Source organism: Balaenoptera acutorostrata, chromosome 3, assembly GCF_949987535.1.
Source record: "Balaenoptera acutorostrata chromosome 3, mBalAcu1.1, whole genome shotgun sequence".
NCBI lineage: Eukaryota > Metazoa > Chordata > Mammalia > Artiodactyla > Balaenopteridae > Balaenoptera > Balaenoptera acutorostrata.
In genome coordinates, this window is record NC_080066.1 from 998674 (window position 1) to 1024310 (window position 25637).

Consider the following 25637-nt stretch of genomic DNA (forward strand, 5'->3'; position numbering starts at 1 on the left):
GACCCACGACCCTTGCGGCAGGTTATACCTCACCTCACCACTCCTGTCCCAGATCCACGTAACGGGATGAGGACAGACCCCGTGCTCTTTCCACTCTAATCACGCTGGTGCTGTCTTTCCAAGCAGAGTCAAGGTGATACCACAAGGAAGACAGAAAAGTAAAACAATTTTAAGGTGGGGGGGGATATATATATATATTTTTTTCTTTTTGAACTACTAGTACCAAAAGTCTGCAGCTTGCCTATTCATAAAACTATCTGGTAATTTGGGGGTGGGGGAGGGACTGTTGTTTTAACTTAGGACTAATTAAATATCTGGCTTTACACCTATTAGTTTTACTAAACAATAGCCACATGTCTTAGTCAGCAACTACCAGGCACTATATCATCACAGGTGAAGATGGTATAATCCCCTCTCTGAGAGCACGCTGCGTACTGGGGGAGAGAGTTCCACGTAAAGCGGGAAAGTGGAACGGAGGCTGCGGAAATACCAGGTTACTGCTACACTAAACAGCTAAGGGGAAATAAGAAAGAGCCTGCATCAGACAATGAAAAGGCTCAGGGCTCAATTTCAACAGGTGAAATTGCTCCTCAAATGTCACACCCCATCCTACTCCCCAGTTCATTATTATTCTTTAAAATATATCAACTCAAAGTTACACAGAAAGCTGTGTATCAACAATTAAAATCAGCAGTTCCCAAACTTCGCTCATTCATATACCACCCTGACAACACGTGAAAATAAAGGCACAGTGTTTAAAACAAAAACTGTTCATTAGAAAACTGCTAAAATTTCCCTGCATGCCCACACTTAGGAAACACCAATTTAAAAAAAAATTTATCAGCTACTTATGAATTCCTTATTTGTAAAAACAGTAAATGTTTATGGCGTTATTAGATGACTACATCAGTGTCAATTCCTTTTCCTACTTGTTAATATAGGTTTTAACCTAAAAAGTAATCAATTATTTCCAGTTCGAAATCCCTTCTATTTCAGTCTCCCAAGCTACCAATGAATGTATTGTGTATATCTAGTTATTAATGATCTGAAATAGTTATAGCAATCTTCCTCATACCTATAGACAGACGGTTCTTTCCTTCAATCGCCTGTCAAGATAGAGAAATTACTGAATAAAAACATATGAAAACAGGGCGTCCCTGGTGGCGCAGTGGTTGAGAATCTGCCTGCCAATGCAGGGGACACGGGTTCGGGCCCTGGTCTGGGAAGATCCCACATGCCGCGGAGCAACTAGGCCCATGAGCCACAATTACTGAGCCTGCGCGTCTGGAGCCTGTGCTCCGCAACAAGAGAGGCCGCGACAGTGAGAGGCCCGCGCACCGCGATGAAGAGTGGCCCCCGCTCGCCGCAACTGGACAAAGTCCTCGCACAGAAACGAAGACCCAACACAGCCAAAAATAAATAAATAAATAAAATTTTAAAAGCTTTCTAAAAAAAAAAAAAATATGAAAACAACTAGATAACATATTTAACTATTTTAACCAAATAGTATCTCTCTTCTAATGTACTTAAAATAAAAATGCTGTTTTCTATGTGATATATTTTAACTCAGTGTTGAGACTTATTCTATGCCCAATTCCTATTAAAGAAAGAATATAAATAATTTTTGCAATTATAGTTGCCTAAAAAAGTTACACTGTGAAATTATTCTTTAAGTAGCTTAGTTCCTTACCAACGCAAATTCGTTTTCTTAAGTCAATTCAGCAAACTGCAAAGCCAGATGGATCTTCAATTCAACCAAGAGTCTTTAATCTTCCAACGAAGAAAGAAAAATTGCTCTTATCTACTTTCTCACTAGTTCCCTGTCCAGAATTGATCATTTTAGCAGTCAGAATGATTTACGCTCATTAGCAAAAGCAGGTCTGACACACAAGTGAGAAAACAAAGAATTAACTGAGAGCTATTACACTGAACCATGATTTATATAAGATTCTGCAAGTCACTCACTGGGGCTGGAACTCCACGGTGTTCATCACAAATGCACCTGCCCATCAACACAGCAGCTCTGCATCCCGCTGAGCAGTGCTTTTTATCCTAGAACAGGTAATGCGCCAGATCCAAGGCAGATACCTACACGAGGACTTCAGTAAGGCAAATCACTCTCCCTACCGTTAGACTCTAAAAATGGTCATACTAGCACTGAAGCGACCAGACTGGGCCCAAGATGGAGTCGCTTGTGCAGAGCCCCACATCAGCAAGCCAAAATTTAAGATCCTGTGCTCAGCTCTCCCAGGAAAGGAAGGCCTGGGCCAAGCAGTCAGCTCCAAGCCTTCTCTGCTCCAGACAAGGAAAGTAACCCTGCTTCGATCACTCAGCAAATGCCCAGGGTAACTTGTGTTCCTATTCCCTGTGGTCTGCAAAACCCGTCGCCCTGTACAGCTCTTCAGAGCTCACTTCTGTCTGCCAGGCGGATGCTGGCTGTTCCACGAATCCCTGAATAAATCCAATGAGATCTTTAAAATCTGCTCCATTGAATTTTGTTCTTCAACACGAGGAACCAGTAAAAAGTCACAGCACTTGTTCAATGTCAACACCACCTCCATTCTTCCTCTGACCTCCAAATACATTTCTCCTCAACAGTACAGCTTTCCCCTTCAGGTGACCCTTGAGCGTGGAGGGCAGGCATGAGAAGCACTCCAATGACACTGACACGCAACATCCTCCAACTGGTGAGGCGGGTAACGTCTGGTCCTGTGATAATCAACAAGCTTCCGGACCCTGAGAGACTAGTTTATCGTTCTATTTATAAGTTTTGACTGAACTAGTAAATTAGGGTGAAACAGCATAGCTCAAAAATTGGCACAATGCACTACGCTAGGTACCCACCATCACAGGTCCTAAATCAGGCACTTTTAAAACAGTCATCCGTGTTTTATGTTACCATTTCAGTTACATAAATAATACTGTACTACAATGGCCTTTGGCATTTCAGGAGCCATGGATATTTTTGGATCAGATGAAAACCATGGACCTTCTCTGTCCTCAGAAACGTTCACAAGATACACAGAAAGCTGCACCTAATCCAGGCAGACTGTGGAGCCAGAAGACTCTAAAGTCTGTCCGTGTACCCAGGTCGAGAACCTGCTGGATCTCACAGGTGAGATGAGATGCCTCAGGCTGCTGCTTCTCTGCATATCTAAGTACCTGATCACATCCAAGTCAGATGCAATTATAAAATATTGTCAAGAAAAACTGAAATTCTTTGGTGGCAGCATATTCAAATTGCTTGTATCTAAATACACTGAAAAGGCCACCAGGGGCTCTTGGATTTAAGGAATTAGGGGTGCGATGTGATGGGGCGGGGTAGGGGCGGAGTCACAGGTACTGAGACTGAGCTTGCATAGCTCTCCAAACAAATATTAAGAAAACAGCAATTGTTCCTATCAAATAATGGGGGCGGGGGATTATAGCACACCTCTCCTGTCTTGGTTCACCACTGTCAGTGGGATCTTAAAATACTACAATGCTACATTTTTCCATCACTGTTTATTATGATGAAAAATTAGATCTGCTCATGAGACATACACAGAAGACCTTTAAATCAACACTGGAGTATTTGCCTCCTCAGGACTTGGCTGTGAAGCATAACCCAAGCAGCCAGGAGTGCAGGGGAGGGCTCTTGGAGCTGCCCCTCCTCAGCAGTGCGGAGGGAGGGGGGAGGGGAGGGGGATGGGAGGGGAAGGGGAGGAGGGAAGGGGGAGGGGGAAGGGAGGGGAAGGGAAGGGGAAGGGGAGGGAAGGGGAAGGGGGGGAGGGAAGGGGAGGGAAGGGGAAGGGGAGGGAGGGGGAGGGGAGGGAGAGGGAGGGGAGGGGGCAGGGGAGGGAGGGGGAGGGGGGCAGGGGGAAGGGGAGAGAGGGGAGGAAGCGGAGGAAGCGGAGGAAGGGGAGGGAGGGGAGGGGAGGGGAGGGAGGGGAGGGAGGGGAGGAGAGGGGAGGGGAGGGAGGGGAGGGAGGGATGGGGAGGGGAGGGGTGGGGAGGGGAGGGGTGGGGAGGGGTGGGGAGGGGAGGGGTGGGGAGGGGTGGGGAGGGAGGGGGAGGGCAGGGGAGGAGGGAGATGAGAAGGCCCCCCAGCTCAGACTTCCAGGAGCTGCAGCTGAGAGCATAAGGAAGATTTTCTCACTACCGAACTCACCCTCAGGACCCCCTGAAGTCTTTCTCAACCAGGCCTGACTCCTGGGCTTCCTGCACTGCACAATTCTGGCAAGAATCCCTATCAGCCAGTTTAACCAGAACCTCCCACCCTCAGTATCTGCTCGGGCTCATGTCCCTCCACCCCCCCAGGGGAGGCCCGATCGCCCTGGCCCGCCTGCAACGGGAATCCTATTAGGTTGGTTTAGACAGAATCCCCCGTACCCCAGATATTCCTTTGAGTAAATCTCCGCACAAGGACATCCATGCTGACCCGTGACTTTGGCTATGAGTTCCCATGTGCCCAAGCTGTCTGCGGGCTTGAGTCCGATCCTCCCCGACTCCAAGCCCCTCATCACAATGGCCTCTCTTGAATAAAGTCTGCCTTACTTTCATGAGCGTCAGAAATTTAACAGTTCAAATACTATTTTTTCTTTAACAGGAGCAAGTCAAAACATCTGACGAACGTGGGAAGCTTAGTCCTGATTCAGGTGCTGGAATCTGCAAGAGGGGGCATGTGACACTATGACTTATCATCAACATACATTTGATCTTCCTCCCTTATCTGGCACAGAGCTCCCAAAACCCTTGAAATTTCCTAAGTGATGAGAGCAATAAAAGTGTCTTTTGTTACTGATCAAACAAAAACTCCTTTCAACCACACCTGAGCTCATGGGAATAAGGTGACTTCTGGAAAGCCCCTAAGGATGGGGGCTGGTGGCCAGGGGACCAACCTCGACTGGAGGGTAGGAACCTTCAGTCCTGCCCCGACCTCCAGGGACGGGAGAAGGGCTGGAGACTGAGTTCAGTCACCAACGCCCGGTGAGATTAATCAACCATGCCTGTGTCACGAGGCCTCCATAAAACCCCAAAAGGACAGAGTTAGGCGAGCTCGCGGGCTGGCGCAGGGCAAGTGGAGCCTGGACAGGGCACGCCAGCCCTGCCCTTCCCCAGACCTCGCCCTGGGCATCTCTTCCATCTGGCTGTTCCTGGGTTGTATCCTTTTCTAATGGGTGATCTAGTCAGTAAAATGTTCCTCTGACTCCTGTGAGCCACTCTAGCAAATTAACTGAACCCAAGGAGGGGGTCGTGGGACCCTCCAATTTATTTATTTATATATATATTTTTTTACATCTTTATTGGAGTATAATTGCTTTACAATGGCGTGTTAGTTTCTGCTTTATAACAAAGTGCATCAGCTATATGTATACATATATCTACATATCCCCTCCCTCTTGCGTCTCCCTCCCACCCTCCCTATCCCACCCCTCTAGGTGGTCACAAAGCACCGAGCTGATCTCCCTGTGCTATGCGGCTGCTTCCCACTAGCTATCTATTTTACATTTGGGAGTGTATATATGTCCATGCCACTGTCTCACTTTGTCCCAGCTTACCCTTCTCCCTCCCCATGTCCTCAAGTCCATTCTCTACATCTGTGTCTTGATTCCTGTCCTGCCCCTACGTTCTTCAGAACCTTTTTTTTTTTTTTTTAGATTCCATATATATATGTTAGCATGTCGTATTTGTTTTTCTCTTTCTCACTTACTTCACTCTGTATGACAGACTCTAGGTCCATCCACCTAACTACAAATAACTCAATTTCGTTTCTTTTTATGGCTGAGTAACATTCCATTGTATATATGTGCCACATCTTCTTTATCCATTCATCTGTCGATGGACACTTAGGTTGCTTCCATGTCCTGGCTATTGTAAATAGAGCTGCAATGAACATTGTGGTACATGACTCTTTTTGAATTATGGTTTTCTCAGGGTATATGCCCAGTAGTGGGATTGCTGTGTCATATGGTAGTTCTATTTTTAGTTTTTTAAGGAATCTTCATATTGTTCTCCATAGTGGCTGTATCAACTTACATTCTCACCAACAGTGCAAGAGGGTTCCCTTTTCTCCACACCCTCTTCAGCATTTATTGTTTGTAGATTTTTTGATGATGGCCATTCTAACCGGTGTGAGGTGATACCTCGTTGTAGTTTTGATTTGCATTTCTCTAATGATTAGTAATGTTGAGCATCCTTTCATATGTTTGTTGGCAATCTGTATATCTCCTTTGGAGAAATGTCTATTTAGGTCTTCTGCCCATTTTTTGATTGGGGGTTGTTTGTTTTTTTGATATTGAGCTGCATAAGCTGCTTGTAAATTTTGGAGATTAATCCTTTGTCAGTTGCTTCATTTGCAAATATTTTCTCCCATTCTGAGGGTTCTCTTTTCATCTTGTTTATGGTTCCCTTTGCTGTGCAAAAGCTTTTAAGTTTCATTAGGTCCCATTTATTTTTGTTTTTATTTCCATTTCTCTAGGAGGTGGGTCAAAAAGGATCTTGCTGTGATTTATGTCACAGAGTGTTCTGCCTATGTTTTCCTCGAAGAGTTTTATAGTGTCTGGCCTTACATTTAGGTCTTTAATCCATTTTGAGTTTATCTTTGTGTATGCTGTTAGGGAGTGTTCTAATTTCATTCTTTTACATGTAGCTGTCCAGTTTTCCCAGCACCACTTATTGAAGAGGCTGTCTTTTCTCCACTGTATATTCTTGCCTCCTTTATCAAAAATAAGGTGACCATATGTGCGTGGGTTTATCTCTGGGCTTTCTATCCTGTTCCATTGATCTATATTTCTGTTTCTGTGCCAGTACCATACTGTCTTGATTACTGTAGCTTTGTAGTATAGTCTGAAGTCCGGGAGCCTGATTCCGCCAGCTCCATTTTTCTTTCTCAAGATTGCTTTGTCTATTCGGGGTCTTCTGTGTTTCCACACAAATTGTGAAATATTTTGTTCTACTTCTGTGAAAAATGCCATTGGTAGCTTGATAGGGATTGCACTGAATCTGTAGATTGCTTTGAGTAGTACAGTCATTTTCACAATGTTGATTCTTCCAATCCAAGAACATGGTATATCTCTCCATCTGTTTGTATCATCTTTAATTTCTTTCATCAGTGTCTTACAGTTTTCTGCATACAGGTCTTTTGTTGTCTCCTTAGATAGGTTTATTCCTAGGTATTTTATTCTTTTTGTGGCAATGGTAAATGGGAGTGTTTTCTTAATTTCTCTTTCGGATTTTTCATCATTAGTGTATAGGAATGCAAGAGATTGCTGTGCATTAATTTTGTATCTTGCTACTTTACCAAATTCATTGATTAGCTCTAGTAGTTTTCTGGTAGCATCTTTAGGATTCTCTATGAACAGTATCATGTCATCTGCAAACAGTGACAGTTTTACTTCTTCTTTTCTGATTTGGATTCCTTTTATTTCTTTTTCTTCTCTGATTGCTGTGGCTAACACTTCCAAAACTATGTTGAATAATAGTGGTGAGAGTGGACAACCTTGTCTTGTTCCTGATCTTAGAGGAAATGGTTTCAGTTTTTCACCATTGAGAACGATGTTGGCTGTGGGTTTGTCATATACGGCTTTTATTATGTTGAGTTAAGTTCCCTCTATGCCTACTTTTCGGAGGGTTTTTATCACAAAGGAGTGTTGAATTCTGTCAAACGCTTTTTCTGCATCTATTGAGATGATCATATGGGAACCTCCCACTTACTGCTGGAGAGTCAGAAGCCCAGGTGGCCGCCTGGACTTGCGCCCGGCGTGAGGGGGAAGGCGGTCCTGTGCGATTGATCTGATGCCGCCTCCAGGTAGACAGTGTCAGACCTGAGTTAAATGCAGGACACCCGGTTGGTGCCACAGGACAGAGCCCACGCATGTGGTGCTGGAAGTGAAGCGGTGTCATAGTGAGACACTGAGAGGAGAGGACACACACAGGGAGCGGGTCTTCCTGGGCCGGGTAACCATCTCCAGTCACGCAGATGCTCTAAGGCACCGGGGCATCAGGTGTGTGTGTTTACCCTCCAGGAAGGCAGCTCCACAGAGCCCCGAGCCCCAGACTCCACCGGAGTTTCCATCCCCAGAAAAGGAGGGTTGAGTAAGGAAGAAGCCCCATCCTAACGGGGACTGGCTCTCAAGAGCAGCAAGTGAGCCAGACAAGCCCCGATCCTGGTCCGGTCGGCAACCAAGTAAGTACGCGCAGGAAACCTACGCCCAGACCTGAAACCAACCACCAGAGCCGAAGGACGGCCCAGAGGGCAGGCGAGGGGGCTCAGCTTTTAGTTCTGCCTTCCTGGTGTCTGCTGGGACCACCGAATTAGAGTGGAGACCAGTGAGACAGACACCAATCCTGGCCTCAGGGAGTTCTTTAGAAATGAAATACCATTTCTGAGCATTAAAGAAAAGCAAGGAGAGTCTGCGGCGCCCCGGCATGAATCTCCGCCGTCGCCCAACAGCTTGAGCAAACATATGGGAGTGGGAAGCAGTAGACACGTTTGGGAAACTGTTTATTACAGTTGGGATAAAACACAAGGTAAGTGTTGGAATGAAAGTGGGAGATAAGATTAGGGAAGAAGGATCCTGAATGCCAGCCCAAGGAGTTCACAGCAGGCGAGGGCGTGCAGGATGGATAGGACGTGCTCAGAACTGGGTCTAAAAGAGGAATTCACTGGCACCACTGTAGATGTCAAGGGGGAGGGAGTTTCAGGAAGAAGGCATCACTTCATCTCCAAAGGCTGTCGATACTCAGAGATACAAAAATACTGCTTAGAAGACACTGCCTGTATCAGTTTTATTAGAGTGGAGGGTGGGGAAAGGCAGGTCAAGGGCAGAACCCAGTAGGGACACAGCTGCAAATAGTAATGGTCAGGAAGGAAAAAAACAAGTTGTTTTCACCACCGTGAACATGTCCTGAGGAAACAGCAGCGCTCAGCACACACAGCCCGCCGGGAAGTCAGGCATGAAAAGAGAAGAGAGAGTTCCCCGAGTTCCCATAGAGACACTGGGTTTTTAAAGACAGGTAGACCTGAGCCAATAGATTAGATGTAAAAAATAACACTGGGTAAGTGACAAAACAAGGAGCGCTGAAAGGAACAGGATTATGAGACCAGTTCACATCAAAATGCCTTTACACCTAAAGAGATTAATTCTATTTCGAATCTCTTCCTCATGGATAGTTTCCCAGTGTAAAATCCCTGTAAATTTCTCAGTGTGTTAATGTGCCTGTTCCATTGTTCAACCACCAAGAAATAGATTCCATAGCATTTTTACCTTTTCAAGTCAATTAATAAACTTTAACACAAATTGGGCTTTTTTTTTAAGTGAAAGGTAACGTGCAGAGTAAGTGCAGTAGCGGGGAGAGACGGGTTGTTAAATTGTCCAGACCTGTATTTCAAAGGCATTTTTAGCACATCAACATGAGAACCTCAATGCATGGAAATCCACAAGTGCTTCTGTGTCAAGCGATTTCCAAGACTCATCTATCTTCACAGTAACCCTCTGAGTTCTACGGTTCAACCACCGGCCCAAGGTGAAGGAAAGAGGAACGGCGGGACCTGAATCCGAGTCTGACGCCAAAATAACCCTTCACTGTACCCCCGATTCCCTGAGCTTCTCATCCTCGTAGCACCTTCTCCAGCGTTCTCCCGTGGAGAAGTAAAACAGGTACCACTCGGAACGCCCTCGGCACACGGCACCCACCCTGTCGTCCCGCGGCCTCGGCGTCCCCGAGACCCACACGCTGTGCCCCCCTCTCAGCCCTGAGGCCTCGCCGCGGCACGGCCGGCTCACCTGCCCGCTCCTCCGCGTCGGGAAGCCGGGTCTCTGCGTCCTAGTTTCCAGGGTGTCCGGCACCCAGTCAGCGCTCAAGAAATGGTTCTTGTTTCGGTTAATTCTGCTCAACACGCGGCTCACGCGCCCCGCGTGCTCGGGTTGCCTTCGGTGTAAGAGCTGAGTCAGAAGGAGCCCAAGCAGTAATGCGGTCGCAACGTGCGAGCCGTTCTGAGCCAGCAGACCACAGCGAGCTGGCCGCTTCTACAACAAAGCTCCCCCCCGTGCACAGCCGCATCGCCCACACGGTCTACGGCCACTTGGGGGCTGCGACGGAGGTCGCAGAGCCTGCAAAGCCTAGTACGACGCCTACCGGGCCCCTGACGCGGAATCTCTGCTGAGCTCCGCATGGGCTGGATCCACTCAGCGAGTCAACAAACATTAGAAGGTTTCCTAGGAGGCCGTCCCTGCCTTTCGGTGCTGGGTAGACTGTGGAGAATAAAAGACACGGCCCGCCCGTGTCTGCACGGAGCTGCCAGCCTAGCAAGCAAAAAAGACAAAGCACGTGCAAGTAGTCAAGTGAATAAATGAGCAATGAACGAACTACTCAGGGTGATGAGCACTGGGAAGGAAAGTGAAGAGTGTAATTTGAGAGAAGAATGAGCGTAGGAGGGAGACACAGCTTCCAGGGGGCGAAGAGCACGCTTCTCTAAGAACGTGAGACTGAACAGAACCGAATCATGGGGGGCGGGGGGGAGGATGGAGGTGGGGAGGACGGGGAGGGGGGGAAAAAAAAAAAAAAAAAAAAAAGCACATCCCAGCAGGGGGTCCAGCACAGGCCTAGGTTCCGGGAAGAAAAGACCCCAACGCGTTCAAAGGAAGGAAGCTGTGGCTGGAACACAAAGAGCCAGAGAGATGTCCTGATAAAACCAGGAAGGAAATGCAGGCAGGAGCAGATCACGCAGCGCCTCTGAGCCGCACCACAGAACCAGGGCCCTTTAGCAGAGACGTCACTCCATCACCATCCTGAACTGCACATTAAGTCCATCATGAACTATCCAGAGCAATCGGTCTTCAGCGTCTGCATACTTTAAACCGAAAATTATTAAGCAGGGCTTCAAATTACATAAAATCAGATCATTTTACTTTGAACTTTGATTAACTCAGTGTGCATGAGATTGAGGAGTTCAGAAAGGACAGGACACTAATGTCGACTAAAAGAGTGCATGAACTGGAAGTTGAGAGCTACGTTTAATTCGACAGACCTGCCGAGGACTCAAGCCCAGGCGGCAGCCTCTCAGGCAGCCCTGAGGGACTAAAGAGGCTGGGGGGCGGGATATGTGGGAGTTTCAACAACAAAGAGGCCGTGGGAACATCAAAAGATGGCTGTTAATTAAAGAAAACCAGGTATCAAGTTAATGAAGTCAGCACTTTCCTGTGTAGGGGAAGATGCAAGGGTCTGGGCTCACTGAAGTCATTCCTTTGATGTGCACCTCAGCTCTCTGGGGCCGGCGTCCTGCTTTTCTCCATCCTGAATGCCCTCGGGGCGCACCGCTGGGGGGCTGCCGTGGCTGAGGGCTTGACGGCCACAGCGTCCTCTGTTTACTGACATGGCAGCAGACATTCTCAGCCCAGGAGAGAGACCTGAGCTGGAGTCACGGACAGGGCTCTAGGCCCGGTCCTGAGGTTCCCCCGGTAACAGTGATCCACGCTCAGGCCTCCGCTGGCGTCTCCCATCCGAAGGGCTAACTAGATGAATCCCAGCACCTCCAGGACCCGTCACAGCTGCTCCCTTGGATGACTCAAGGCCGGGAGGTGCCGCCGGACTCTGAGCCGGCCAGTTAAGAGGGTGAAACGCTTCGAGGATGAAGGCAGATGCGAGCTCGTCCGTGCGGGACGTGCAGACTCCAGCGCGTGCCGGGATGAAGCTGCAGCAAATCCCAGCTGAGCGCATCACGACCGCGCTTCCCTTCAGCACCAAGTCTGCGCTTCTCCTCTGAGGCCCCTGCAGTCCCAAGACACAGGCACCCAGCAGTTCAGAGGCTTTAAGTGACATTTAAAGCCATCGTTTTAATAAGAAGGGGAAGGAGGGAGGGAGGAAGGGTGGGAGGGAAAACAGACAGACAAAGAGTTCGGGGAGGGGCGCACGTGTCCACCTCGCAACTCGGTTACCAGGCACTGCCCCTGTGCAGCGTGAATACCCTCCATCTTATTTTCTTACGTGTTCAGTAGGAAATGAAAGTGTTTATTGTAAAAGATGTATAAAAATACCAAGCGACCGCAAGTTAAACACGTCTCTGAGGAAGCGGCTGGCTGGAGTTTATCAGATATCAGCAGCTGTACTGCTTGGGCTGCTGGTTTTGAGAAGGAGAGAGCTGTTTGGAGACGAAATAAGCACACGCCACTTTTCCCTGAATAACACGAAATGACGCCGAGGACGGGCTGCCCCCAGCCATCTGCTTTTTGGATGTTTTAGTACAACAGTAAGCTAAACAGCCGGCCGGATTGGGAGAAGCAGATTCATAGTAACTAAGGCAGAACTGTTCTACCTTGTCACGAACGGCAACTGGTGTGCTTTAATCTTTTAAAAAATTATATTAATCAAGAGCCAACATTTCATAATAACTGTAAATGAAAAGTACCCTTTAAACATTGTATGAAAAATTTTTTAATTTTTAAAAACATTATGTTGAGCAGAAGCAACTAGTCACAAAAAGAATATATATTGTATTATATCATCTACATGACACTAGAGAAGACAAATCTAATATAAAGTGACAGAAAGCAGATGAGTATTTGCCAGAGCTGTGGTGGCAGGACTCACTGGGAAAGGTCTTTATGATGAAATGTCCTATGTCTTGATTGATGGTCTAAATTTGTCAAAATTCACAGAGAGGTTCACTTAAAACATGCATTTTATTGTAGATAAATAGTACCTCAATGAAGCTGACTTAGAAAAAAAGCTCTTGTTTGGGGGGAAAAATGATAAACACTCATTATAAACAATGTAAGCAATAAGGAAAAGTACAAAAGGAGAGAAATAAACATCAGCCCCAATACTAATTTAAAGTGGGACGCTATTAATGCTCAAATAAAATCACGAATCACAAAAGAAAAATTATGTTCGTCAAAGTGTTTCACAAAGTGGGTCACAGACCTCAGCGTAAAATTCAAAATTATAAAACCCCTGAAAGATAACAGAGAAGAAAATCTAGATGATCCTGGGTGTGACAATGACTTTTAGATACAATCCCAAAGAAATAGTTGACAAGCTGCACTTCATTAAATACTTCTGTTCTACAAAAGACAACGTCAAGAGAATCCGAAGACAAGCCATAAGCCAAATATCCACAGCATGTGTCACCAAGGAAATGCAACTAACAGAGAGACAGCACTACACGACTATCAGGATGGCGAAAACCAGAGCACTGACGCCACCCGATGCCGGCGAGGACGGGGAGCGACAGGAAGTCACATCCACTGCTGGTGGGGACGCAGGAGGCTGCAGCCACTCTGGAAGGCAGTTTGGCAGTTCCTTACAAACTAAACCTACTCTTACCATAAGACCCAACAATTACACTCCTTGGTGTTTACCCAAAGGAGCTGAAAATCTACGTCCACACAAAAACCTGCACACTGACGTTTACAGCAGCTTTACTCATAACTGCCAAAATCTGGAAGCAACCAAGATGCCCTTCAGTGGGTGAACAGATGTATGAACTATGGTCCATCTAGACAAGGGAATGTTATTCAGAGCCAGAAAGAAATGAGCTATCAAGCCACGAAAAGCCATGGAAGAAGCTTAAATGCGTATTACTAAATGAAAGAAGCCACTATACTATATGACTCCAACTATATGACATTCTGGAAAAGGAAAAACTACGAATACAGTAAAAAAAAAAAAATCAGTGGTTGCCAGGGGTTGAGATGCGGAGAGGGATGAAAAGACAGAGCACAGAGGACTTTTAGGGCAGTGAATATACTCTGTACGATATTCATAATGATGGATACATGTCATTATACATTCATCCCAACCCAGAGAATGCACAACACCAAGCGTGGACCGTAATGTAAACTACTTGAGTGATGACGACGTGTCAGTGTAGGGTCTTCGACTGTAACAGATGTACCCTCTGGTGGGGAGGCTGTGCAGGTAGGGGCGTGGGGTACAGGGCAAATCTCTGCAGCTTCCCCTCAGTCTTGCTGTGAAACTAAAAGTGATCTAAAAAAATTAAGTTTGAAGAAAAAACTAAATTTTTTTCATGTGCTTAATTCAGAAAGACACAAAGGTGCTCACAAACAATTTCTACGCAAAGTGGTTTCAAGCCACACCTGCCAGGTGCTCCCTGCAGATACGCAGCCTATCCTCTTGGAAGGAGCAGGGAAACCCGCGGAATACTTCACTTAAGTACAGACAACGGTCACAGACTCTGAAACCCATTTTGCTTTATCTGAGAAGGTAAACTAACAGGGGATGCGGCCAGAGAATCTGTAACATGTCTAGGGGACTTCCTGACAACACCCGCCAACACCACACCAACTAACAAGTCAGTAAAACTTGGTCTGTCCATAAAACATGATACAATGATGCTGTGCTCAGGCTAACCTGGCTTGATCCAGGAGTGTATTTTAAAATAGCCAGTGGGACTTCCCTGGTGGTGCAGTGGGTAAGACTCCACGCTCCCAATGCAGGGGTCCAAGTTCGATCCCTGGTCAGGGAACTAGATCCCACGTGCATGCCGCAACTAAGGAGCTCACAAGCCGCAACTAAGGAGCTCACAAGCCACAACTAAGACCCGACACAGCCAAATAAATAAATAAATAACAAAAAGATTTCAAAAAATAAAATAAAATAGCTAGTATAATGTATGATCTACATATCCTTTAAGACGCCTCCCTAAATACTGCTTCTTTCAAACAAGACTTCTGTGAGGCATACACAAATCCATCTGCCTTGACAGAAGTCTGAGGGCAGGGCTAAGGTTCTCCCATAGAGCCACAACAATGCCCTTGTGAATAAAAGCCCACGCACCGCAGCTTCAGGGCAGCTGAAGGAGGCGTGGTGAAGACTCACCTCTGACACTCAGGCCGACTAACGAATGAGCAAGGTTCTCACCCACGTAGCTTGACCTTGAGTGTTTAAGTCAGAAAAACACCCGAGATATGAATAACCAGACATCTTCAGCCAAACTAAAATGCACCTCTAGATTCATGGCTTAATCAACGCTTCTTCCTGTTACACAAACCAAAGACAATTATTTGTAAAGTATACTCAAATACACCTGCTATTTACACAGGTGTGTCCAACTTGTGAAAATTCATGGGCACTTTTCTCTATGTGCCCTACTTGTAAAAGTTTTATCTATATCTGTACATACATTAAATATGTATGATGGAAATTCACATACATATATGTGTATATATATATATAAAATAATTAACAGAGATAATGTCAGGTATTGATAGATCCTCAAATGATGAAAAGAGGTGACATTTCAAGGAATTGCTATTTGCAACCATTTAACAGCTGGAAACACCTTCTAGAAAATAATTTAGTTCCAGTAGCAAGTGCTGATGAGTCATCAAATACAGTGAAAGGCTTCCCTCCACTAGATTTCACCTTCTTATTAACTGAATTTTCATAAAGATTTGCTTGGATTTTAATGTTGTATATACTTTTACTTTTAGAAACACCTGGACATTTTTTAAAAAAGAAAGAAAGAAAGAGAATTCGAAGGTGAAAGGCTACCGGGACACTGATGCCTGGAGGTGCTGGAGCAGTTTCAGGTGTTGCACACACTTGTTAAATCTTACGACCTACCACTGTCTCCTATGAAAAATAATGGTTTCGTCGCCAGCCAAGTGAAACAACCCACGGTGTCATTTTATGAACAAAACTACCTGGTGTAAATGGTTCTAACGTTACCTGGAGCAGCCTGAAAGAGACTGGTAAGTCAGTGCCACCTAAATTAACCAGGAGTCTTTTCTGTATCATCCGGTACAATCACAGAAGAATTCTATCAAGAGAAAGACTACAGCCTAAGACAGAGTAAAAGCGTTCAGATCGATGCATTTGCCGAGATTTCCTAGGTGGACCCTTTACTGGTACAGCTGTAAGGTAACGGGAAACATCCATAAGCAGTTACCCAGCACACTAGAAAGAGCAACTTCAATGAGATACGAAAACCCGCCCACCTTCACACCCAGTTCACTCACCCACACCCACCTTGACGTTTAAGGGATCAGCATGAAGGGCCTGCGAAAGCACAGAGTCTAAAAGTCTTCTGTCTACTTTAAGACAAACGGCATCAAGAGGGCGATCGCAAAATGCAAACGCAGTGAAAGCAGTTCCTCTCCACCAGAACACAGCGTTCTCTGCATTCACAGCTTAAAGCTCTGCATTTGTCAGACCTCACAGATCTTTATTCCCATCCCCGCACAAATAACCAAAGCCATAGACATATAGATCTCAGAACTCCGGTGAGAAAGCAGTACATCTAGAGTGACTAAGGCTCCCTAAACTCTGCCCCATACTCTTCAACAATCAAAAGCGTTTCACACAACATTAACACCATGGAAACAAGATAATACAGTTGCATAAAATACGCCAATTTTCTAAAGGCCTCTCAATGGACCAGAACTCTCCGGCTCTACAACCAGTAATAAAACCGGTTTACAGCACCAGCACAGCCATGCATCGCGTCCAGTGCTCAGGCAGGGTCCACGCCCCACAGAACCAAGGGTCACTGCTCCCCCCCCCCCACCCCGGAGCCTGCCTGGACAACCTCGCCCCTGCTTCCTGCTACCACAGGGAAAGAGACCTGCCTTCCTGTAAAACCCAACCACCGTCCGCACCACGCCCTCCCAGTTTCTGCACGCCTTCAAATCCTACGCCGTAAATAACCAGCAAACACGGCTACCCTCGCTATTTGCCTTTCGAATCATGTTCCATTGTGCTTTGCTCAATTTTTAGGTAGTTTATCCTTAGACGTTAAAGTCCCAAGAGGAAAACTAGATATTCTTCTTCTTTGCATCTGCCCAGAGCTTAACGTTGTGCCTTTTAAATAAGAGGTACTCAACAAATCTCTGCGAAACAGTCAGCCAAAATCGTTAAGTTCCCTACCTAAAAGGTATCGTTGAACCTGAAAACGCTGCCACTAAAGAATAACAAGTTTGGCTGCAACTGTCACCTGTAAGCGGAATCTCTAGTCCTCCCCCCGGCCTCCCCCCGCCACAAGACCCAGCGTGTGACCAAGAGCCGCCCTTGCTTCACGCACAGAGGCCCCCCCGACTCAACACGTTTAAAACTGAACGTCTTTCCGCTACTTCCCAAACCTGCCCTGACCCCCGCACCCTGGCATCCACGCAGATGCCCACGCCAGACCCTCAGAGTGGCTCCCCGCCCCCTACGTCGAGCCAATCACCGCGTCCCGTCATCTTCCTGAGGTCCCTGGGATGAGCCCACTTCCCGCCCTGCGCCGCTGCAACCGGCCTCGCTGTGGACCTGCAGCTGCCCCCCCCGCAACGCACTGGCTACGGGCGACTAAGGGGCGATCGTTAAGCAAAAAGTATGTGTGTGTGCACGTACACACCCACACACATCTGTCCTAAAAACTCGTTGGCTCCCTCCCTACCTGAAAACTGGCTCTTAGAATCTAATCTAAAAGCCCAGAATGTGGCTTGAGAAGACCGCGGCCAATGCCGCCCCTCCTCCCTAGCTCACCAGCTCGCCCGGGACCGCGTGCCCCTTCACGTTCAGAGCTCCGGTCTCGGATAAACAGCAGGGTCCTGCGGCGGAGCACAGGGAACTACACTCAGTATCCTGTGATCAACGGTACTGGAAAACCATATGCAAAAGAATGTGTGTGTGTACATATGTATGTGTGTGTGTAACCGGGTCACTTTGCTCTACAGCAGAAACTAACACAACACTGTAAATCAACTAGACTTCCGTAAAGAAGATTTAGAAGAAACAAAACAGGGCTCCAGTCTTAAGCACTTCTAGTCTACACCGCGCCAAGCTCTGTCTCGGCTCCCACGTACACTATCGCCTCTGCCCGAAACCCTGTTCCAGGTCCCGCGGGCAGCCGCGCTCAGCCTCTGTTCAGCCGCCGCTTCCGCAGGCTGAGCCCTGGACCAGTTCCGCTTCCTCCGCTCCGGCTACGACCTGCACCTCCTGTGCCCTGCTGGGCTCACTCTCCTCCCAGCTCGCGTCCGACGGCAGCCTTCCCTTCAAACAAGAGCAGAAACCCTGCCCGTCGTACACGCCACCGCACTCCTGCAGCACAGTTCTGCTGAGTCCACACACATCAACACTCATTCACGTGTGAAGCAGTCCTGGCCAGAAAGACTGCCACGATTTTCACCCCGAGCATGAACGTTACCAAGCAGCAAGCGCCATCAAGACGTTACTAAGTACTCAGCAATGGTTAGGCTACAAGAGTAGTTCAAAATAGGGGCCCAGCCCAGAAGGGACTTACAACTGAGATAGGGAAATAGCTTCTACGTAAAGGTACTCTACTAACAAGAAGGTATTATATAAAGATGAACAAAATAATCCACTGCTGTAAGTTAGTGTTGGAAAAAAAAGGGGAAAATAAAAACAGAAAAGAGGGTCTTTGAGTTCAATTATTAAAAGATGGACAGAATATAAACAAAAAGAAAGACAGTGGAAAACTCTGAGCACCCAATCCTGCGGGTGTATGTATTTACAGGATCCCAGGTTTACACGCATGCAAAGGTCTGATTGGAAGGAAAGGGTTGTTAAAGTTCAAGGAGACTAAACTGATCACACAACCAGTTTATAGTTTTAGAAGATTAAAGCTGAATACTTAGAGAGTAGCACGATATGAAAAACAATGAAATCTGGGTAAAGGGATTAAAAACTTGATCTGATTAGGTATAACTGCCCGAACATTGGGCCGTGCCAGCTACCGTACTTCCAAGTGTGTTCTCTGACTTCAGGCCCTTGACAGCCCTCTACCCTAAACGCTACTGTTACTGCCTCAGTTTACACATGAGGAAACTGAGTCTCAGAATACTGACAACATATTCAAGGTCATATAGTTGGTAAGTGATAGAACTGGGGCTGGACTACAGCAACTTCAGAGCCCTTAGGGGTCCATGGGGGAGAAGCCCTCTTTGAAAACAGTGTAATGCGGGCAGTGTTTTCAAATCTGGTAACAGGGGACAGGGGACACCAAAGGCTGCACATTCAGCAAAGCAGCAGCTGCAGTGCGCTAAGTCAGAGGTGAGCAGACTTGGACCAGAAGGACAGCAACGCCATTAGAACACGAGAGGCCAGGGCAGTAGAATGTCGGGGGGGGGGGGGGGGGGGGGAGCGGGAAGCAGATCCGAAAGTGAAAAATAAACAGACGCTGGATTTCAAAGATGACTCTACAGCTCCTAATCTCAGATATGAAAAGAACAGTGATGCCATACACAGGAACTGGGAACATTTAAAAGTGGGCCTGTTTTTCCACTTTAGTCTCTGCATGAGGTCAAGATGAGCGACCCACGGGCAAGGTCCACCAGACAGTGGGGACAGCGGCATCGGAGCTTGCTGAGAAGAACAGGCGAGATTCATCTTATAAGTACTAATGTTATATTTAGGTATATTTCTTAAACCAAAGGAAACATGTTCTAATATTAAAAAAAACTAACAACTGTTAGCCAAAAAGAGGGAAAAAACATTTAATAACACACTTCCGCACACAATCCCACCTTCCCTAAGCGGCCCTAGCAACAGCGGTTCTACATGTGTCAGCTCAAGACAAAAACTCCCAGCCACCCACTCATCCCCTACCAACGATTCCACACCCAATGCAGTATCTTTGCAGCATCTTTTCGAAACACAGAATATTGAGACCATCTGCTGAAGTACATGTGGAAATTTTAGCCACAAATTAGGCTTTCAACTTACTAATGGTAGCAATTTTTTAAAATTCTAATCAATTTAAGGCATTCCAAACAAATAAGGATTTCTATTAAATATCAGGGAATGGATATCCGATGATGGATTTCCATTAGCAATTTTAGGTAAAAACAGAAGACATCTGCAGACAATACAAAAAGTTAGAATTGAAAATGTCATCTGATCTCCGTGTCTCCACAGCTAGCTACTCTCAAAACAAACAATTTTTTTTTTAATTTATTTATTTTTTTATTTATTTATGGCTGTGTTGGGTCCTCGTTTCTGTGCGAGGGCTTTCTCCAGTTGCGGCGAGCGGGGGCCACTCTTCATCGCGGTGCGCGGGCCTCTCACCACCGCGGCCCCTCCCGTTGCGGAGCACAGGCTCCAGACGCGCAGGCTCAGCAGCCGTGGCTCACGGGCTTAGCTGCTCCGCGGCATGTGGGATCTTCCCAGACCAGGGCTCGAACCCGTGTCCCCTGCACTGGCAGGCAGATTCTCAACCACTGCGCCACCAGGGAAGCCCCAAAACAAACAATTTTTTAAGAACAAGTAACAGAACAAAACATGCAGTATATCTTTTCTGCTGATGATCATTTTAACACCGTATATGCCCTTAAAAGGCTAGAAACATCCATATGTAAAAGCACATTTAGAAAAAGATGGAAGGATACAAATTCATATTAGCAATTGCTTGTGGGGAAGAAAAGGCAAGAGAACTGGGAAGGGCAACAAATTATGCTTCAACTTTATCTACACTGTTTCCTTTCTTTCATTTAAAAACAAATCTGAAACAAATATGCCAAAATGTTAACATCTGTTAATCTGGGGTGAAGGTCATATGGTATTTACCCTGGTCTCTTCCCCATTCAGTATTTCTGAAATTTTACCCAAATTATTCAAAAAAAAAAAAAAAAAAAAAGGATCCAACCTCTCACCTAATGAAAATACCACACTGAGCACATCTGACCTGTCTTGCCTGCATGACCCCAGCTCCACTGGGTGAAACTCACTCAATTCACCAAGCAGCCAGCTTCTATTTGGGATGTATTTCTTGAAACACAAGGGCCTAATTAGCAGGTCTGAACCCTGGGCTCGGTACCCAGATAGAAATTCCTCTATCTGGTGGGCCTTAACCACGGTGAGTCCTCAGCGGCGACAGCCAGGAAAGAGCACTGGCCTCCCTGTCTCCTAGGGGAGCTGAGAGGAAGATTCCAGAAGGAGGAAGAGGCTGCTGGAGACAACTCTGGATAAATGCCCTCCCCACCCTCTCCCCAGCCCTCCCCTCCCTCCCCGGTCCTCCTCCAAGGCCCTGCCAGGCGCCCGGCAGCACAGGGGCACACCTCTGGAGCAGCGGCCTGGGCTCCTATTTGCTCACTATGAGATGCACAGCACGTTCCGGAGGAGAGCCACGCATTCGCTCCGCCATCCCTCACCCAGAGGGCAGCGGCGAAACAAGAAGCGGGCAAAGCCCCGCCCTCAAGGACACGCTGCCTCCTCTCGGTCTCTTAATCTTAAGATGCTCCCCCCCAGCCCCCATCAAAGCCAAGGAAATTCAATCCTACCTGTAGCGAAACGATCCCGTAAGACTATCATGACGTAGGATGCGGTGCAGGTCAGGCCACCTGAATGGACAAAGGCCTGGGAGCCCCGGCTTCCCCGCTGCGCCCAGAACACAACAGGGGCCGGCACGGCTGCGTCCGGGCCAGCAGGGATTCCAGACGACAAGGAACAGATGAACTCGTGCATCTTACATTCCCCCCACTTTTTTTTTTTTAACCAACAAGAGATTCATTTTAGCCACTGCCAGGATCCCTTAAACTAAGAGAACCAAAATACACCAAAAGGAAACACCACTGTGCACCCACGCAACACTTCTGAGTTTCAGGAAGACTAAGACATAACGAAGCAATACAACGATGCTGCAGCTCACGTCTCCGGGAGCGAAACTCCTCTGAACGGGGTTCAGGCAGAAAGGAGACAGGTGGGGTTTCCAGTGCTCTGGACTCTAGATTAATAACAGCAACAGAGTCATTAAGCTTCTTAGACTCCGGACCTCTAAAGGCAGGCCAGGGCCCAGCCAAGGCGGGGAGTGAGGACCGAGGCCTGAGCAGCTCCGCCCCGGGAGCGCTGCACACAGCAAGGTCACGACTGTCCGTGACAGACGGTGGGCACCTGCAGCAAATCCAGGATGTCAGCACAGACCACACGGAGGACGACACACGTCCCGGGACACGGTCCTACGACGCACGTCCCGGGACACGGTCCTACGCGTGACCAGAGTAGGGGGCGGGTAGGAAAGAATAACCCGTGGGCCTAAATACGACAGGCTTTGCAAGTCCCAGTGTGGGAGAGCCAAAGGATGGACGGCAGGCCGTGCGTGCGCCGCAACACGGAACGTGGAGAGACCGTGAAGGGCAGGGCGACCAGCAACGGCGCCACGAGACCCCGGGAAGGAAGACCTGCCGGCAGCTGCTCGCTGACAGGCCGCAGAGACGGGAAACCGGCCCTGCAGGGTCTCCAACCACACTGCTGATTAACAAGGAAGAGCAACCGCCACTGGTGGACCTTCGATCCGTGCCAGACGCGACACCAAGGGCTCTCGCCACCCTCGCCTGAGGCAGGCACTGCCGCCAGCCGGCTTCAGGTGAGAAAACGGAGGCTTAGAGTAAATAATGTGCCTTCGTTCGTGAGACCAGCAACGAGCAGAGCTGGAATTTGAATCCAAAAATGTTTAGCATATTATTCAGCCTTAAAGAAGAAAGAAATCTTGCCATTGGACAATGTGGATGAACCTGGAGGATATTGTGGTACGTGAAACAGGCCAGTCACAGGCAGAGACGCTACATGGCTTCTGTGATCAATCTAAACAGGCAGACTCACAGAGCAAAGAGTGGAGCGGTGGTCTCCAGGGGCTGGGGGCAGGGGGACGCGGGGGGGCAGGGGGACGCAGGGAGGCAGGAGACAAAGGGTACAAAGTTTCAGTTATAGGAGAGGAAAGTCCCAGAGATTTGCACAGCGCGGCGCCTACAGATACAGCACCACGCGGTATTCTTAATCTGCTCAGAGGGCAGACCTTATGTCAAGTATTCTCACCGCAGAATAATAATACAGAGGGCAGGAAGAACCTTTTGGAGGTGATGGCACAGAGCGTACCAATGATTTCCCAGATGTACACATCTCAAATGCACACTCACTAAATTGCAGACATCGAGTACATTCAGCTTTTTGTACGTCAGTCACACCTCAACCAAGTGGTCTGCAAAAAAATGCTTCTGTTTTACAGTCTACATCCTTAACCATTAAGATATACGTATATGGCCTTAAGGTCTTCGGTGACCAGGAAAATAAATAAAAACTAAACTAGGAAGCGAGTAGGAGAAAGAGACTCTCCAGGACACGGGGACTGGAGGTGTAGTCACCATCCAGAGCACCAGCCCGGCAGCCTCACGAGGAGGCGTCTGGCCTTGAAGAAGCTAAGTGTAGTTTAAAAACCGTAGAACCTAGTGTTTATGCACATTCTCGTAAAAGGAAGTACTTGACTGTTCCCGTAGATCTGCTGGAAACGCGCGTAAGCCCTGACGCTGTCGCAGGCAGACGCACGCTTCACTGGGAACCACAGGCCAGAGAGGAATTCCAGCTCGTGCTGCCTCAGCTCAACCTTCCAGTGAGCTCTGCCCCCTTGGTGATTAAACAGGGATCTGAGGGGAACCCACGGTGGACACGCAAATGTTCTCTTCCTGGCCATTTGCAGACGGCCTAAAAATGTCACAGTCGGCTTCAGAGGGAAGAGCAGCTGAAATCAACGCTAACTCGGAGGCATTCAAACATCCAGGGGATGCCACAAAGCAAGTGCAGCCCGACTCCCGCAAACGAGGCTCAGGTGGGCTCAGCGGACCCCAGCTCGCTGGAACCCCGGCAGTTTGGAGTCGCTCACACAGAAAGCACGGCCGGAACACAGACGATGGGCAAAGCCATGGCGGGGGCGGGTGGTGTGTGCGCGCACCAGCAGCAGAAACAGAGAAGAGATGACACCGTCTGAGAAGCCGGAGAACTAAGCGCCCCATCCGGCCATCAGCTCACTCAGTCTCCGCCCGAATCCGCATCCAGCCCAGCCCTGCCGCGCTGCCCTCACCAGTCGCCCCCTCACCAGTGTCCCCCCGCACCGCGTCGGGGCCCTCCTGCCCTCCCGGCCTCACCACGCCAACAGGGAGAACTACCCAGTGCCCACATCTGGCCAGGACATCTCCGCAAGGTCCCACAGACTTGCTCTCAAACTGAGGTCTCTTGTGGAGGGTGAAGGGTGGGCATAAAAATGCCACGTCTTCCCGGAATGTCCATTTCACACAATGGCAAGTGACGTTTAACCTATCAGATCAAACATAAACTTCAGAACGATTTTGTGCTTGTGGTGGGCTACTCCTTGAAGAGCCCTCAGACTTCTCCCGGGGAAACTTCTGTCACTGAGGGCTGCGCTTTGGTGGAAAGTGTTAGTGCGCTGGCCGAAGTTGGTTAGACTCGTGCTTGTCCAGACTAAGGAGCCAAAGAAAGAAAGACTGAAAATGTATAAAGGAGAGAAGAATTCCGGTACGAGTTCAAATCATATGACACTCTCACACTATCTGCTCTCTGATGTTTAGAAGAACAAGTGACGTGGGTTTGAATCCAAGCTTTTACCACTTCCTAGTCATATGACTCAGGGCAAATTATTTAACTTCTCCATGACTTTGTTTTTTCCCATTTGCAAAATAAAAATGACAATAGCTTAAAGGGCTGCTGTAAGAATTAAGCATAAATATCTAAGGAGAGCTAGCTCAGCAAAGTGCCTGGCTTACAGCAAGGGACCGATAAACGGCAGCGATTATTTGTCAACTCCAAGCCTGTCCCAGTCTGCTAAAGCGTTCCAAATCTTTTATTAAGTCCACAACTATTCTCAGACAGGAAAATCTCTATTATGATAAGCAGTCCTGCCTCAGCAGTCACAGTCTGTCCCTGAGGGATATTTTAGGCTCCATATGCAGAAGAGTAAATTTAATTACCCAGTTCTGGAGTCCTCTGGAGGTCAGAAACACGGAGGACACCAGAAGCCAAATCAAAATCACTTTGTCATTTACAAAGTGTAAGACACTGCCCTGAACACAAGTTAACAAATCTTAGTCCTGAAACCATGTGCATCAGTAATGAAATAAAGCACTTTGCTGAGGACACCAATCTGAAATACACACGAGAGGAAGGGTACAGGACCAACTAGTGTGTGAAGAATCCCACTGTTGATCACGGGTGTGAGTCAGTTCCCAGGAGGGGTTTCACAAACGTACAAGGGTTTATATAACCTTTTGTCATCCAGGTACTGAGTATCGTGCATTCAGCAGTCACTCCAATTATGAGAAGGAATGCGGGGAGGGAGGAGCAGCTGAAAAGCAGCCTGACCTGAAGCAGAAGGACCTGCTCCAAGTCACAGGCGGCCCCAGCAGGAGCCCGGGTGAAAGTCTGCAGGTCAGGACTGCAGGCATCTGTCTCTCCTTTTCCTCTCACCCGAATCCAACAGACGCTCTAGTTCCATTTGACTTGCCCCTCAGATGACCAGTTTTACCTACTGCTTTCGCTTTTCCAAAGAAAACGTTATCTTCTATCATCCACTTCTCAGCACTATAAATTTTTAAGGGGGAAATATTGCAACCCACAGAATGCCAGTGACAAATTTATATAAACGGTCAACTTTTCACCTGTTTTATTGCACCATCAGCACCTTCGAGGCAGGATGCCTTATACACTTTCAAATCTGCTCTCAGAACACAATGTAATATATGTAAAAGGACAATTACATGCAATAAATACATTATTCTAGAGGCAAGAAAAATCTTGGTTCAACTCAAAAAAATTCCAATTCCTTTAATAGCACCAAGATGTGTCTACTATTTTATTTCAAATTAGTTAAATTACTTTAAGAATACAACAAAAGGACTTTTCTGTTAATAGTT